This window comes from Paramisgurnus dabryanus, chromosome 20 (genome assembly GCF_030506205.2).
Source record: "Paramisgurnus dabryanus chromosome 20, PD_genome_1.1, whole genome shotgun sequence".
Lineage (NCBI taxonomy): Eukaryota > Metazoa > Chordata > Actinopteri > Cypriniformes > Cobitidae > Paramisgurnus > Paramisgurnus dabryanus.
In genome coordinates, this window is record NC_133356.1 from 26,665,878 (window position 1) to 26,681,368 (window position 15,491).

Here is a 15,491-nt window from a genome sequence, read left to right on the forward strand (position 1 = left end):
TTGTGTTTCCAATGTTTGTCAAAGTGCATTCAAGTGTTTAAATTTAAAAAGTTTTTTGGCCAATATTTTGGTCTCAGATCAAGGATATTTAATGTATAATCCAGTAACATACTAAAGTAAATAATCAATTTTTTCCTTAATTTGTTTTAGTTTTGAAAAATTGATAATAAATAAAGAGATCAGCATTTCATGAATGAACAAATTTTCATTGGCTAAATGTTAAACCAATCGTTAAGACAACTCAAAGCCTTACTGCATCAGGTTGGCTTATTTTTTTGCAGCAATGCAAAATAGTGAAAAGCACTGTGGAAAAAACCTGAATTGAATAAACTTGAATAGCTTATCCCTTTATACCATAATAGCTTGTTTGTGTGCATATGACTAAACAGCACAAAGTTCAAAGACAAATTCCCAGTTCCTGACTGACTCATATGATGGTGTGATTGTGACATCACTGTTAACTGGCTCAAGGTTTTTCAGATACCTGGCATTAGCATCTCTTCTAAAGACGTGTTTTGGGAAGTGAAGTGTGCGCGGATTTGTTCCATACCGCCCGGACGAAAATCTCATCAACCGCACTGTGACAAAGACAGGAAGTAATAATCATGACATCACCGTGAAAACTGATATCACATGATAACAAAGTCTAAGTTATTTTGAGAGACCAGGATTATTTACATATGAGAAAACATCCTCTGTTTTCAGTTAGCGAGATAAGATCATGAAAGATTTTTGGAGGTTTGAACGGATCAGGGGCGTCTTTTTTCTCGTAACACAATTTTTGTCTTTTCCAAACAAATCAGTCCTATAATTGTAAAGATTAGCAGCCAGTTACTGGTTGTACAACAACAAATCATACTGAGCAACAAATAAACGTACAAAGACTTCCATGGTTACTAAACCAAAATGTTTTGAATCGCAAAAGCATTGTGTGTGGTTTCATCAATTCGCAATCTTAGGGATAACTCATCTAAAATTAAACTTCAATCACTGTTACTTGCCCACTTGTTGTTACAAACCCATATGTTATGAATTTATTTTTATTTGTTGAACAGAAAAGGAGATATTTAGCAGAATATCCAAGCTGCTCCTTCTTACACAATGAAAACAGGCTGTTAATATGAAAAAAAAGTGTACAACATGTGTCCCTGTTTGTGAAATCCAGTCTAAAGTCTCAGATTAGCATCAAAGTTAAATTTCGTATACATGCCCTTACTCAGTTAATATTAAAGATGTCAAGGTTAGATTTTCACAAAATGTTCTTTACAGTACATTATGTAGGATGATTTTTGTAAATACAAAAAAAAAAATGTACAGAAAAAAATGTACAGACTGGGTCACAAATTTGAAAAGCTATTCATACTTTCTGTATTGCATTCTCCTATAACACTTTGGTCGTGCTTTCTGTCTCCTTTCGTGTCAAACAAAAAAGTCATACATATTGGAAATGACTTAAGATTGACTACACATTTTTTTTATCAACTATTCATTTAAAGGAAAACACCACCGTTTTTTTTATATTTTACTATGTTCTTACCTCAACTTAGACAAATGAATATATCTTTTTTTCAATGCGTGCACTTAATCTTTGTACAACACGTTGTGAATGTGTTAGCATTTAGCCTAGCCCCATTCATTCCTTAGGATCCAAACAGGGATGAATTTAGAAGCCACCAAACACTTTCATGTTTTCCCTATTTAAAGACTGTTACATGAGTAGTTACATGAGTAAGTATGGTGGCACAAAAAAAAAAAAAACGTAGCAGTTATTAAGCTGATACATTTTTTTAACCATATTGTATTGTGCTTAGTTTGCAGCACTTCGACCTCAGCGCACAGTAACATTATCACTACTGACTACTCCCACTCTCGCTCAAACTTCCGTCAATATTACGGCGCCCGAGGTCGAAGTGCTGCAGTATAAGTGCTCTTCTGCCATGCAATATAGTTCTTATTTGTTATCCCTTTAAAAATTAAACGTGGCAATTTTTTAAAGCGGATAAAAAATGAGGACAGGGAATAGTGAAAACATGGAAGTGTTTGTTGACTTCTAAATTCATCCCTGTTTGAATCCTAAGGAATGAATGGGGCTAAGCTAAATGCTAATACACTCACGACGCACTGTATAAAGATTATTTGACAAAAGATAGGTATGCATTTTTTCCTCTAGTTGAGGTAAGAACATAGTACAATGTTGAAAAATGCTTGTGTTTTCAGATGAATAAGAGCAGATGAATAACCACACGGTGTAAACATCAGTTTGCCAGAGGCAACTGCTGACTACTCAGCTTTCGAAACAACAAATGACGACACTCATTACAGTATACAGACTCAAACTTCTGTTCACATGTCTCACACTGAGAATGCGCTGGAAAATTCCCTCCAGAAACTAACACAAACACACGTTTGTATCCTTAATTGAAACGCACAGAAATCTTCAGATCTTTCTCTTTCTGCATATGGACTTGTTTTTAGCATTAAGGCTGAAATGCAGAAATGAAAGTCTTGTAATTATCATAATTAAAAGGACTGGATTACAAGCAAAGGCGTCTTTATCCCTGACTCACTTCATGCTGGGGTTCCTCTATTTGCCTGTTTAACGGAAGACACCATGACTTCCTGAGAGCATGAGAACTTCTTTTTAATGCTCGGTCAAAGTTCACGTCAGGTTTTTGGAGTACAGTACCTTGAAGGCCTCTGATCACAGAGGCTTAAACACTGTTATTAGCCTTGAAAACAGCAATGCACACATACATACGCACGCACCTCTAAGGTCACAGCTATTGGAAAAGAAGATTGCTGAAAATAAAGGGGTAAGGCTTGCTTGTGGTGCTGCCAGGCCTGTAATGGAGTGGTTGTGGCTTTAGGATGCGTTCCAAACACTTCGGCTCATAGTTTACAAGTCGAACGTAGCGTAAGCATTACGTTTTACAAACACAAAGTACTTTACTGACTTAACGTGTTGTATATATCCTGGGCACTGTGTAACACAAACAGTACACTGTGGCAGTCATGCACGATAAGCAAGGCCGCACATATGGACATCAGTGTCAGATTTGACATTCACACAAACAATGCATTTATTTTTAAGTTTCAGTTTTGATTAAATCGTCACACTTTTGTGTGCATTTCGAAGCATGCTTATTTTCCGAACCCCATAATAGTTGTGTATAAAATGCAAGGCTATTGCAATTATCTCACTTGTTTTAAATCCTCGTGGTTTTGGAAGAATATAAACCAGTGTCAATCAAGGGGTTATGGCGAGGTCATGATCCAGTTAGCCCTGGCTAGTTGCTGACATTCTGTACTGTAACTGTATCATCCATTAATGGCCTTTTACACAGTTTACGCACAACTTTTTTCAGACTGATCTCATGGAAAATTGTGTTATAGTCACAAAAATTTTATTAATTTATTTGTGTTCATGCCACAAAATTCAGCTTTTTTTCCGTGCCTTGAGCACGAATGTCTTTTTCGTGTCCATGGCACGACTTTCTTTATCGTGTATTTTTATGCATTGTTTTCTTATTGTTTTTCCTATTTTCTTACCATTGTCTTTTGGGGTTAGAATCACTTTCTGTTACATTTTTAGACATCCTAACCCAAACCCCAACTCTAACCCCAACTCCAGGCGAGAATAGTTTTAAAAGCAGAAGAGAAACATGTAGAAACCAATGCATAAAAGTATATCCTAACCCAAACCCCAAATCTAACCCCATCCCCAAGTGACAATGATATAAAAATAGGAAAAAAATAAAAAACAATACATTAAATGACATGAAAAAGAAAGTTGTGCCATTGACATGAAAAACTATTTATAGAAATTCATGCTAGTAACAAAAGGCCCCAAAAAGCTGAATTTTGTGCCATGGACATGAAAAATTAATCAAATTTTTCATGACTATAACACGACTTTTCGTGAGATCATGTTGCCTTTTTTGCAAGCGTGCAACATCCATTTTAGGTCTTGAGGAACTCAGCTAGGCTGATGAATCGAGTCAGTTGTGTTCGATTATGTAAATATCCAAAATGTGTTGGTGTGCCTCCTGGAACCGTGTTGGGAACCTGCATTATTGTTGATCTTGAGAAGAGGATAGACGCCAAGGTGACTGACCTCTCGTTCCCACGAATGCTAAGTACAGACTGCAGGAGTAAATGAGAAACTTTAGCAGTCATCCAAACTCAAGCTGTGATTGGTAGGTGCTTGAAGGACACAGTTGGGAATTGTCAGGCTGGTCGAGTTTAATTTCATGGTAGAGTCTTAAGCAAATAGTGACAAATGACCACATCATCCTCAAAAAGATAATCGCTTGGATCTTGGATCAAGTGTCTGTGAGCAAGGTTTAGTCATAGATAAAGAAAAAACACAACTGAGATTTAATATCTCTATTGTTTATCATACAGGAAGATTAGATGGATGAGTCAATGGATAAATCTCTTTTAAAAATAAATGTGATTAATTTGGTTATAAAGTGTGTTTATAAGCATAAGACATTTGGCTAATGTGTCAAAGTACTTCTCTGGGACCACTATATGTCTTTAAGATTTGTCATTAGCACATTTACCATGTGACAGGGATGTAGTGCAGTGCTGTGATACTGATAACCTTGTTCTGTCACAGCTTAGACAGGCTCATAACTCACAAATATGCTCTCTGAACTTTAACCCCATCTGTAATACACATCTCAGTAACTTTGAGATGTTCATTCAGTGCTGAAAAAGTAAGTCTGCAGTAGAAAAAGATGAATTCATGGTTTGTTACGCTTTAAGTGACAAAACTATATGAACATTTTATTATTTGGAGGTTTTCCATGTTGAACATGTCCATAATATGATGAACTTCACCACTTGTTACTCTGCCACACATGTGCACTTGAGGGGAATTGACTGCATGCATCCACTTTAAATGACCCTGTGACCAGCTGGTTAATGTTAATTACACATAATGTAAAAACATTCAGAGATATATAACCTTAATATCTTTAATATGGACTGAGTAAGGTCATGTCAATGATTGAAATCATACTTTGATGCTCCCTATCTCAAAATCAGACTTTGAGGATTTCTCAGGCAGCGTCACAAGTGACTCAAACAAATAAAGCTTAAAAATCAAAAGTTTCAGGTGAATTTGCTTGCAGATGCCAGATTATTTGATATGATCTAATTTAATAAAATTGCACTTGTAAGTACCTTGAGCAAATATGATGAATGTAGACGTTGGCTGTAAAAGCAGAGGTCTTGTTCCAGCTGTGTGACTCTCTGTTTCCCACCAGCTGTCTTCCTCTCAGGATGGACAGCAGAGGGAGGTGTCTGAGGGGTACTGTGCCCAAGGGAGACAGGGGTGGTAGGAGGGCTTTGATCCCTACATGCCCTGAACTGAGCCTGATCTCAAACAACAGGTGAAACAAGAAAACGGGTGGGAACTACAGGAAAGGACAGAGAGATGGGGATCAAGGATTAATAAAGCTTCCCAAGTGTAGATAGGTCACAAACCATGTCAAGAACTTTATCTAGGTCCATTTTATCACATAATTTAAATAAAGATTAAGAAATTCTTCAGAAAATTAAGACTTTATTGCATTTAATTATGTTTATGATATTTAGGAACTCCACTTTATCAAATGTTGCCAAAGGAAATGGTGCAAAAATGGTCCCAAGCTGTCAATGGGGCACTACCCTTTTGAAATGTCCTAATGTGAACCAATTAGGTACAGATATTTGGTGCCAATATGTTCCTTTGAAGTACTAATATGAAGCCTTTAGGTGCAAAGGTGTATTTTTTTAACTAGGTTAAACTATAAAAAAGTGCAGCAGGAAGTCAATTCAACCAACTATTTGAAGTTTTGACTTGTGATAAGTTGGCATAAATTGTAAAAACAAGTTGAAATAGTTTAACTTACTTTGTTAAGTTAAAGTAACATAAAAATATATGTTGATTGGACATATTTTTTACACCTGGGTTTACCACCCCAGTTACAGATACACTGTAATAAATATCTGTTGGTTCAACTTAAACCTTAAACTTTTGAGTTAATTCAATTTAAAAATATTATTTGACACTAATCAACTTTTTTGAGTTAACTGATATTTTTATGTTACTTTTTAAGTTGAATCAACATTTTTTTTGTACAATGTAGGACAGTGCAATTACATTAGTTTATTGTACAAATACAGTATATTTCTTCTGCATTCTCTATAAAGTAATGTAAAAAATGCAAGTGTCAAAAATGGTGTACTTTTTGTATCACTAAAAAAGTATGAATTGAACTGCAGTAATTGTATTATAGTAAGATCACAAACAGACATGAAAATAAATGACATCAGGATGGATGACAGTAAGGAGTCTTATTAGGATGTGCTTAACTTTATTTTTTTTTTTAAATAAAATTATAACAAATATTCATGGTCCTAACAACAGGCTCTATTATCTTTTTTGTTTTGTTTAAGATGATCCGTCATCTGGTCTTTCATGAGATCTTCCCAGATGCTTGTAGGGCACACCTGGAAACACTACACTTGTTAGTCAGCACACAACCATAGGAATACTTTTTGCATGCTGTATGACCTGTCGCAGCATTAAAGCGGGTGACCGGTCCCAACACACGTATGCATTAAACATCTCACATGCGGTTGGAGTTAGCGTGTCCAGGTTAGCGTGTCTGACCTCAATCGCATCAGTCACACTTCACGTCTTGCAAAGCTAAATTGTTCCTTTGGGGCTTTCTAATGCAGTGACCATACCTAGAGGTTTCAAAGCAATGAATATGACCAAAGAAAAGAACCATTTCAAGAAAAGTGAAAAGTGAAAGAGAAGAGAGAAAGAAAGCAAGAGAGGCCAGGAACAGGAGGAACTGAACACTTGACAAAAAGATACAGTCTGGCAACTACTGTCTCTATCTACTGTATTTCAGTGATCAATAGTGTGGAAAGTAACGCGGGATGAAAGTAACAAAGCGATTTTCTCCAAACCATGACAACATTTGCACCCAAACTATCACAGCATCTTTAGCATGCAACCCTTGACAGAACTGACAAATAGTGCGTTATTTCATCACTGTTTTGCACGTTTAGGTCCAGAAAGCTGTTTTTGACCATGGTAAGTAAATTCCTAAAGCGAAATCTTTAACACGTTGTGTTTTTGGTTTCATGTGTTACAGTACTGATGAGTCTACAGGTTATTTAGTGCTCTAACACATCCTGAAGTTTGTCTTTGCAGAGTTTTTAAGAATAAAAGTAAATTGGATTTAAATGTCAGGAGTTCCTGTCTGGACGAAAGTAACACTTAAATTTTTATTTCATTTTTACAGTGTTCATATTGTTGAAAAAATGTTTTATTATCAATAATTTGAGTTTGTTCTGTCAGGTTTTGAAACATTTGATGAAACTGAAATTTAAAATTGAAATGTAATTTAATTATTGTTTACAAAGATAAATTACAAAATATGTTTGCAGTTACATATAAGGTCATAGTCCTGTATATTTACTAAAAACAAGTGTAACAAATCATGAATGTAAAAAAAAATGTAAAAATCTATCTATGTTTTGTAATATTACTTTTGACCCACATGTGTCTTACTTTTGTCCCAGATGACAGGTTCAAAACTAAAACTGCGCTACTTGTGTTCAAAGTGAAATTATACTGAAGTCGTTTTACATTTGTTCAAAATTCCACCTGGTATTGATAGACCACACTTTTGAGTTACAGCGAAAATATATCTTTGTCTAAAACATAAGCTTTAAAAATTAAGTTTTTCTGAAAAATTGTACTTTCGCCTCTGCTCTCCTCTATGCATTAAAAACTAACCCTTAAAGGAGCATTTCACCCGTAGAAACATTAATCTTTATTGAAAGTGTGTCATATTTGTAAACGAAATGCAACATACGTTTAGAATTTGGTGCCTATTTGACCGGAAAAAAGGGGTGTTTGTAGTCTCACCCCCTCAACAAAGATATTGGACTTCCTTCTTTCAATGATGCAAAATGATGATTTTTACATCATTGAAAGAAGGAAGTGCAACACTAAAATCTGTATTTCTCCTGTCTCAGCTTAAACTGAGGAAATGATGCACGACCATTCAAAAACATGACTGGGGTTTTAACTATACAAATCTTAATGCAAATGGGTGAAGTGTCCCTTTAAACTAATGATTAAAGGGGAAATCTGACTTTTTCCATGTTTAAGTGCTATAACTGGGTCCCCAGTGCTTCTATCAACCAAGAAAATGTGAGAAAGATCAACCCAGTAACTTAGTTTTGGTAAACCATTCTCTGTTAGTATGTGAAAAAAAAATAGGTCATTGAAATTTGGCTCCCCTTGTGATGTCAGAAGGGGACAATACCACCCCTTAATCTGCACTATCCAACCACTGCACTGCCATTTAGTGCAGAGATCAGCTAATTTGCATTTAACAGGCCACACCAAAAGACGGCACATTTTTGCTCACACCTACTTCAAGTGGAAATTTTAACATGTTATAATAAATTATCTACAGTAAATGGTATTTCGAGCTAAAACTTCACATATGTATTCTGGGAACCCAAAAGATTTATTTGACATCTTAAAAAAGCTGTGAAAAATTGCTCTAAAGGCCTGTCTCTTAACCATCTGTTTAACCCACTACTGCCCAGCTCCCTTGACTTAACATGGTTTTGGATGATCGGTCTCGCCTCCCTTCTGATGACCCCCGGTACACCCCGTTGCCCTTTGTGACCGCAGAAGACCTGCCAGTCAACAAACAAACATGTTTGATTGATAACACACACACACACACAGATAACTCGCTGACTGTATCTAACCTCTTTGTCTTTACAGTCTATCGCCACACCTTCTCACTAAACACACACACATACAAACGCAGAAGACAGCTCTGTATCATGTCTGTTGTCATGGCCTCCACATTATTACTTTTGTCTTAATCACTGTCTTCTGCTTTTGAGCTCATTGTCATGAAAGGTAATGAGAGAGGGCTGATCACTGATGACTCACCATCTCTCTCTCTTTCTTACTGAGACAACCTGTAAAGTTATATAACTAATAAAGTGTGACTCACTGCACCAAAAGCTTACCGTGGCTGAACGCTGATCGACAGCTTCTTACTGAGAGCCTACCGTGTGCATTTTTATGTTTGCAGAGCTCTGAAGACATAAATACAATCACTTTATACCACTTTATATCACTGTGGCCCAAATGAGTAAGGCCACGAGCCGCCAAAGGAAAAGCGAGACGGGCGGGCAAAGAGACAGAGTCGCTCATCCACACACGTTTGTGTTTCTGACACCTGAGAGTGTTTAAAAATGACTATGATTTGTGTGTGACTGCCTAATGTCTTCACCAGCTGTGCGAGCGGCCCAGGGGGTTGTGGGATATTGTGCTCCACTCGCATTCCTCCACTATGAGTGCTTAACATACGCTCAACATAACAGCGCACGCAAACACACACTCCGAAGTAATATTATTAATATCACACATGACTATACAGAAATACAATGTTTTTATTTTATGGTGAATAGCAGTGCTGGTAAATGCATGGTAAGATGCACAAAACCTTGCCTGGACGTCTCCCCCACCCCCAAAGACCAATTAAGACTTCCAAATCCTCACAAAGGCTCATGTTACCTCAACACGGTGCTGGAAAATAGGCAGACAGGCAAGGTTGAGAGCACAGGGACGTGATGCATTTGAAGATGGGTAACAGGAGAAGCCATCTTGGGATCTTCTGTCTACGGGACAGACCCATGTCTGACCCTAAACAAGACTGCACTGCAGAGTCACGCATAACTGGCTGAACTGAGTTTGATGAAGATAATGAAGACAGCAGGTTCACATGTACACTGTAAAAAAATTAGTTACCTGGTTGCCTTAAAATTTTGAGTTTATATTAACTTAAGTAATAAACATTTTTTAAGTTGAATTAACAAAAAAATGAACCAACAAATCTTTTTTTGCAGCGTAGGCCTACGTACTGGAAGAAATTAGATATTTTCTGATTTGTTGAATTATTATGCACACATACATTTTTTAAAAAAATCGGACCATAGAAAACATCAGTGCCTACTATGAATGATTGAGGACGTCAAACATTTTAAAAACATTACTGCAAGTTGTTTTCAGTTTGGACAGCTTCATTTTAGTCTAGGACTTGTGTAAACTCGGATTTACAAGTCATTTCAACTTACTTTTATTTATCTTGACTAGAGCTGAGTTGTTATAACTACAGGTGAGTTGTTATAACTTATAAAAATTAAGTTGACTTTTCTCAACTATATTTTATAAGTTGTGACTACTCATCTTTGTTGACATGACTGCTGGCTTAATCTAATCCCTGTCCTGGAAACCACGACCTAAGTGCATTTATTGAGTTTAGCAATAAATGAATGCACTTTTAATGCACAAATTAACATTTTGTACAGTGCATGAGCACATGTGTAACAGAACTGAGGAGCACTTGTGTTCTGACTCCCATTACAAGATTCAAAGCAGCCATATCCTGGCAATCTTGCGGTCAGGGACACCATTCCTCTTTTTCCCACTTCAAGTGAACGAAATTCCTATCCAATGGCCTTCAGCCCCAGCAACAGAATGGCTCATTTCCAGTTGGGAGAAGAAATCCCACCGCACACAGTTTCCATCACCACAACACATCGTTCCCACCGCAAGCAACAGAGGAAAGAGGGGGAATCACTTTCACGGAGCGTTTACATTTAAGCCCGGATTTGGCTCAGTGCGCCAACATTTATGTTACATTACACATCAGTCCGTTCACAAAAATAACTGGATTTGGATTATTGTTCAATTCTGTTTAAGATTAAAGAAGAGTTATTGATTTTCTCAACAGACATGTCAGAGCAGATGCAGGTGATCACAGGTTTAGTTAGCTCTCTCTCTCTCTCTCTCTCTCTCTCTCTCTCTCTCTATCTCTCTCTTTTCACACTCACTCACACACAAACATACGCAACTTCTCACAAACACCTCAACTTGTAACGTAACTTTTTCGAGTGAGCAACCGAGGCTTGGACAAATCTTGTGAACCATGAACATCAGATCCTGAATCTATGGTGTGAAAAAATAGCATCAGCAAGAAGCTTTTTGTGACACTCGCAGTGTGTTAATATAAATCAGCACAATGTGATCAAATTAATACTATTCAGATATAAAATATTTTTTTTTTACTAATGTTGAGATAAAATAAGTACAGCTGATCATAAAATCAATAATAAATCATAATGCATGTTTAATGCCCAATTCTCATTAGGTTGTAAATACAGTATGCGTTTAATATGAAACTGTAATATTGTACACTCACACATGTATCATCAGCATATTTCAAACCTACGTTTTACCTTTAAGGCACAGAACATCATTCTTACAGGCTTACATTATATAAGTTAGTATAGCACATGATTCATTGCATGCAAATTTTAAGTATAAAAAACAACAACAAAGTCTGTGCACTGTCACCCATTGCTTGCATATCAGCAGGAAATCCGTGCCTATAATTCATCCAAATCACTCAGTGCTTTAACATAAAATAGCCCATTAAAAAAGTTGTTCATTCCCATTCACAATTTTCAGCAGCTGCGTAAGCTTTCTTTGCTAAACTCGCTATTGAGATCCAAAAGTAAACTAATTATCCAAAAGAACTGTTTGTTCCCAGCATCGGCATTTTTTAATCATCGACCTGTGTTTGTTCAACAGACTGATCATTCAATCATGATGAAAATTTCAATGGTAAAGAGTTTAGATATAGCAACCACTGAATATTGGTACAGTCTCCGAGCGCCATCTAGTGGTGGTTCATCTTTGCCATTCACTCTTTCTAGGGTTTAATCAACAGAACAGATTCACATCCAGTATGAAGAAACCATTTAAGAGCTTTTATTATGTATATTAAGTCTGAACGAACGTGAGACAACTCAAACTGTTATGCAACTCTGAATCCTTTTTACAGGTGCTCGTGTTTGGATAAAGATGTAATGCCTGTTTTAAAAACCAGGAGAACCTGTCAAGAACATAGCGTTTAAGGGAACTTGTGCAAGAGCAGTATGTCACCCCTATGAGCCATCCATCAGTGAAGCAGGTCTGGACTCCCACAATTGCACAGAAACATCACTGATGGGAGTGGTCTGGGAGCCATACGTTTAAAGAATTGCTGTCAGCTATGAGAGACCAGAACTGACTGCAGACGCACATGCAGAGACTGTGCAGGCAGAAATTAACAGATTTACTGAAGCAGTCATTTAATGAAATTCAGTTAATTACAAAGAAATGTTGCCTTTATTATATAAGACAGTGGATAAAAAAGTGACAAGGAAGGAGAGATGAGACTCAAACCTGGGTTCCTCAAAGATCTGTGGTGTTCTGCCTATAAGGCCATACCTCGGTACATGTGTGTTGCACATAAAGATTTATTACAAATTTGAGGTAAATTGCGAATAAAATAAAGCTATAATCTTTAACTTTTGCATACCTTTTCTGCACCCTTGTATCTAAAGGGTGCATATCTGTACCTCAAATCCTAAATGGCAAATATTAGACTTTTTTAGGTATTTTCCTAGTGACAGCTTTTGTACCATTAATTCACGGTAGAGGTGTTCTCGCCTCCAAAGAAATGTACCCCATCCCAAATGACCCGAATCACTTTTTAACCGAACCTATTGTGCATACATTTTTTTTATAGGAAGACCCAGCACAAGACAAACCCACATTTTTTGTCAATTTTTTGAATCCGACTGGACCTGAATGTAAATTGCACTGATGTGTGTCTGCATCCCAGAACGCACCAGTCAGACAGAGAGATAACCCAGTTTGGCCCGCTGCTCCATTTATTTTTCTCTATTATCTTACGACGACAACTGCTAATATGTGCATTAAAAATTGATTGACAGGTCTGTCTAAAAAGGGGACTTGTTGCACACACTCAAGATAGTTGGGTCGTCTCGGGTCCGTTCGGCAAAAACACATTAATTTTAAATTACCAGATGGCGCTATTATTATACCTGACCCGTGCCCGAGGCACACATAAAAAACTTTTAGACCTGAACTCGCTCGGGACTCGAGTCGGACCTTGGGTTTTCAGATCTACTTTACGGACGTCTGTTTGTCTGTTTGACACATACATACACAAAACGGTGTTTGACACCCTGACCTCATTAACACACAGCAATCAGCAACCACAGCGCCAAAGTGGATTGCTGAACACACAGAAGACCAACACAAATAAACCATAGTCTATAGTGATAGACGGCCAGGGTTGACATGAGGTTGAAAGTAATGATATCTTAAACTTTACATGCTTTTAACTCCCAACCCTTTACATACCATTGCACCATCACAGTACTATAGGGTTGATATGTGTCACCTTAATAAAATAGCTTTTTGTAACAAAAATGAAAAAAAAGCCACAAATTTCTCTTTCACCCCTCATAGACAAAACCCTATCCTGCCCTTTCTTTTTTACCGCCTCTGGAGACCCGCATGTCCCGGGGGTTTTATGTAAGACCTGGCGGCCCACCGCGGCTACTATGCGGGCCAGTGTAAGCTTGGCACGGCCCCGCTCTCCACTGCAGGGGAAAATAAACCACGGATTCGGAGTGCAAACAGCCCAGGTCAGCAGTAGGGCTGGGCCATTATTACAGCGTGTTTTCCCAGCATTGATGGATGCGGTGCAGTTATTGAATGAAGTACAAGGCCCCCACCCTCAGCTGCGGTTGGCACACACATGCAGAAACGCATAGCTGTGTGCCCTCTTCCATATAACCGCACACCACACGCGCTTTATGTAGGGTACAGAAGGTTGTAAGGCCGGGCGGTCAACTTTATATACGAAGTCTGGTCTGGTGTGCTTATAATCATAAACTTCGGTTATCTAATCTGAGTGTTACAAGTTCCAGCGCTGGTCTGCCAAAATCTTGTGATTCATCACTCACAGTGAAGGACATGAAGACAGAAGGGAGAAGAAATAGATATATACTCTGGACTAAAGATGAAATGAGGCGGGGGGATGTTTTCTCTATGCATCTCGGCTGATTGCCAAGAACATTTTGTACCATTTGGATTACTGGTGAGGAAATGCCGTATACATTTTTACACTCCTTTTGGTCCAGGCCTGTAACAACCCCCCTCCCCAAACGCACACATACACTGTACACACAGATGCTAAACACAACCAGCTGTAAGCCAGGCCTGTTCTCCATCCAACCGAAGAGAAAGAGAGAGAGAACGAGGAGTGAAAAGAAAAGCGGGGGAGAGAGAGAAAAACTCGGCGTCACACCCCTAAACCTTTTTTCTATGGCCGTCTTCCTTTGCCTCGGGCCGTGAACGTCAGTAAGTTCAACAGCAAGTTTGAACTAATGTTTCATTTGTCATTTCTTATCAGCTCAATGCACTGAGCGGTTTCTTAGAAGCCTTGATTCATAATATTTGCAATTACACTGACGCAAAGCAAAACAAAACCTTTGTTCAAACACATTCCCAGAGGAACGCTTTATTACTGATCAAAAGTTACCCTTGTAATAGCTTTGGAAAATGAACGTTTTAGTGTTATCAACTTTCTCACAACACCGTTTTAATGCCACAATAAAATAAAAATCAAGATTTTTATCAAGAGAAAGTCGTAGGATGAAGAAATTGTTTGGCAAATAATCTCATAATTTTTGGAAAATAAACTTTTTAAACAATTTGAAAATTTAATCATGAATCAGATAAGCAAAACAAATATTACAAGGCAGTGCATAGTTTCTTACTAAAATGCCTTAGAGAAATAGACATTTTTGACTTACAATAAGCAAATACACTGCAAAAATAACTTTCTTAGTATTTTTGTCTTGTTTTCAGTACAAATATCTAAAAATTCTTAAATCAAAATGCATTTTCTTGGTGAGCAAAATAACCTAAGAAAATAAGTTTCGTTTTTAGACAAAGAATCTTAAATTTAAGTGAATTTGTGCCTAAAACAAGCAAAAGATTTGCCAATGGGCTTTACTTTAAAGTTTAAACACTTTCTTGAATGCATTTTTGCTTGTTTTAAGCACAAATTCATTTAAATTTGATATGTGTTCGTCTAAAAACTAGACTTATTTTCTTAGGTCATTTTGCTCATCAAGAAAATATTTGTATTTTTAAAAATAGTGAGTAAAGCCTTGTTTATACCTGACGCGCCCGCAAAAGCGCGTGGGTGTGCGCGGCAAAAATGAGTTCAACGCGGAGTGGGTGGTAGTGTACGTTGTGTGCCCACAGCCTGGTCTCACTGTTAATACGTAGTATTTACACGTAACTTTAAAACTTTTTAAACAAAAAACTTATTTTTGTACGTTTAAATAGATGCTAAAACGTACAATGCGACGTATTTACAACATTTAAACGTAGCATTATTACGTTTTGACAGCTAAAAAACTTAAAACTTTTACGTATCTTTCATTCCATAAAGATTGCTGTATAATTTCCTTTTAACCATTTTAGCGATATGTTACCACCTTAACCGTACCCCAAACCT

The 15,491-nt window shown here is 37.3% G+C and overlaps 1 long non-coding RNA gene across 1 annotated transcript in view; it reads right to left on the reverse strand.

The window, feature by feature from the left end:
• Positions 1 to 15,491, reverse strand: part of LOC135787394 (uncharacterized) — a 120,552-nt gene that overhangs the window by 14,791 nt on the left and 90,270 nt on the right. Inside the window, exon 4 of the long non-coding RNA XR_010547063.2 lies at positions 5,191 to 5,423. This is a non-coding gene — a long non-coding RNA (uncharacterized lncRNA). The remainder of the gene's footprint in view (positions 1 to 5,190; positions 5,424 to 15,491) is intronic.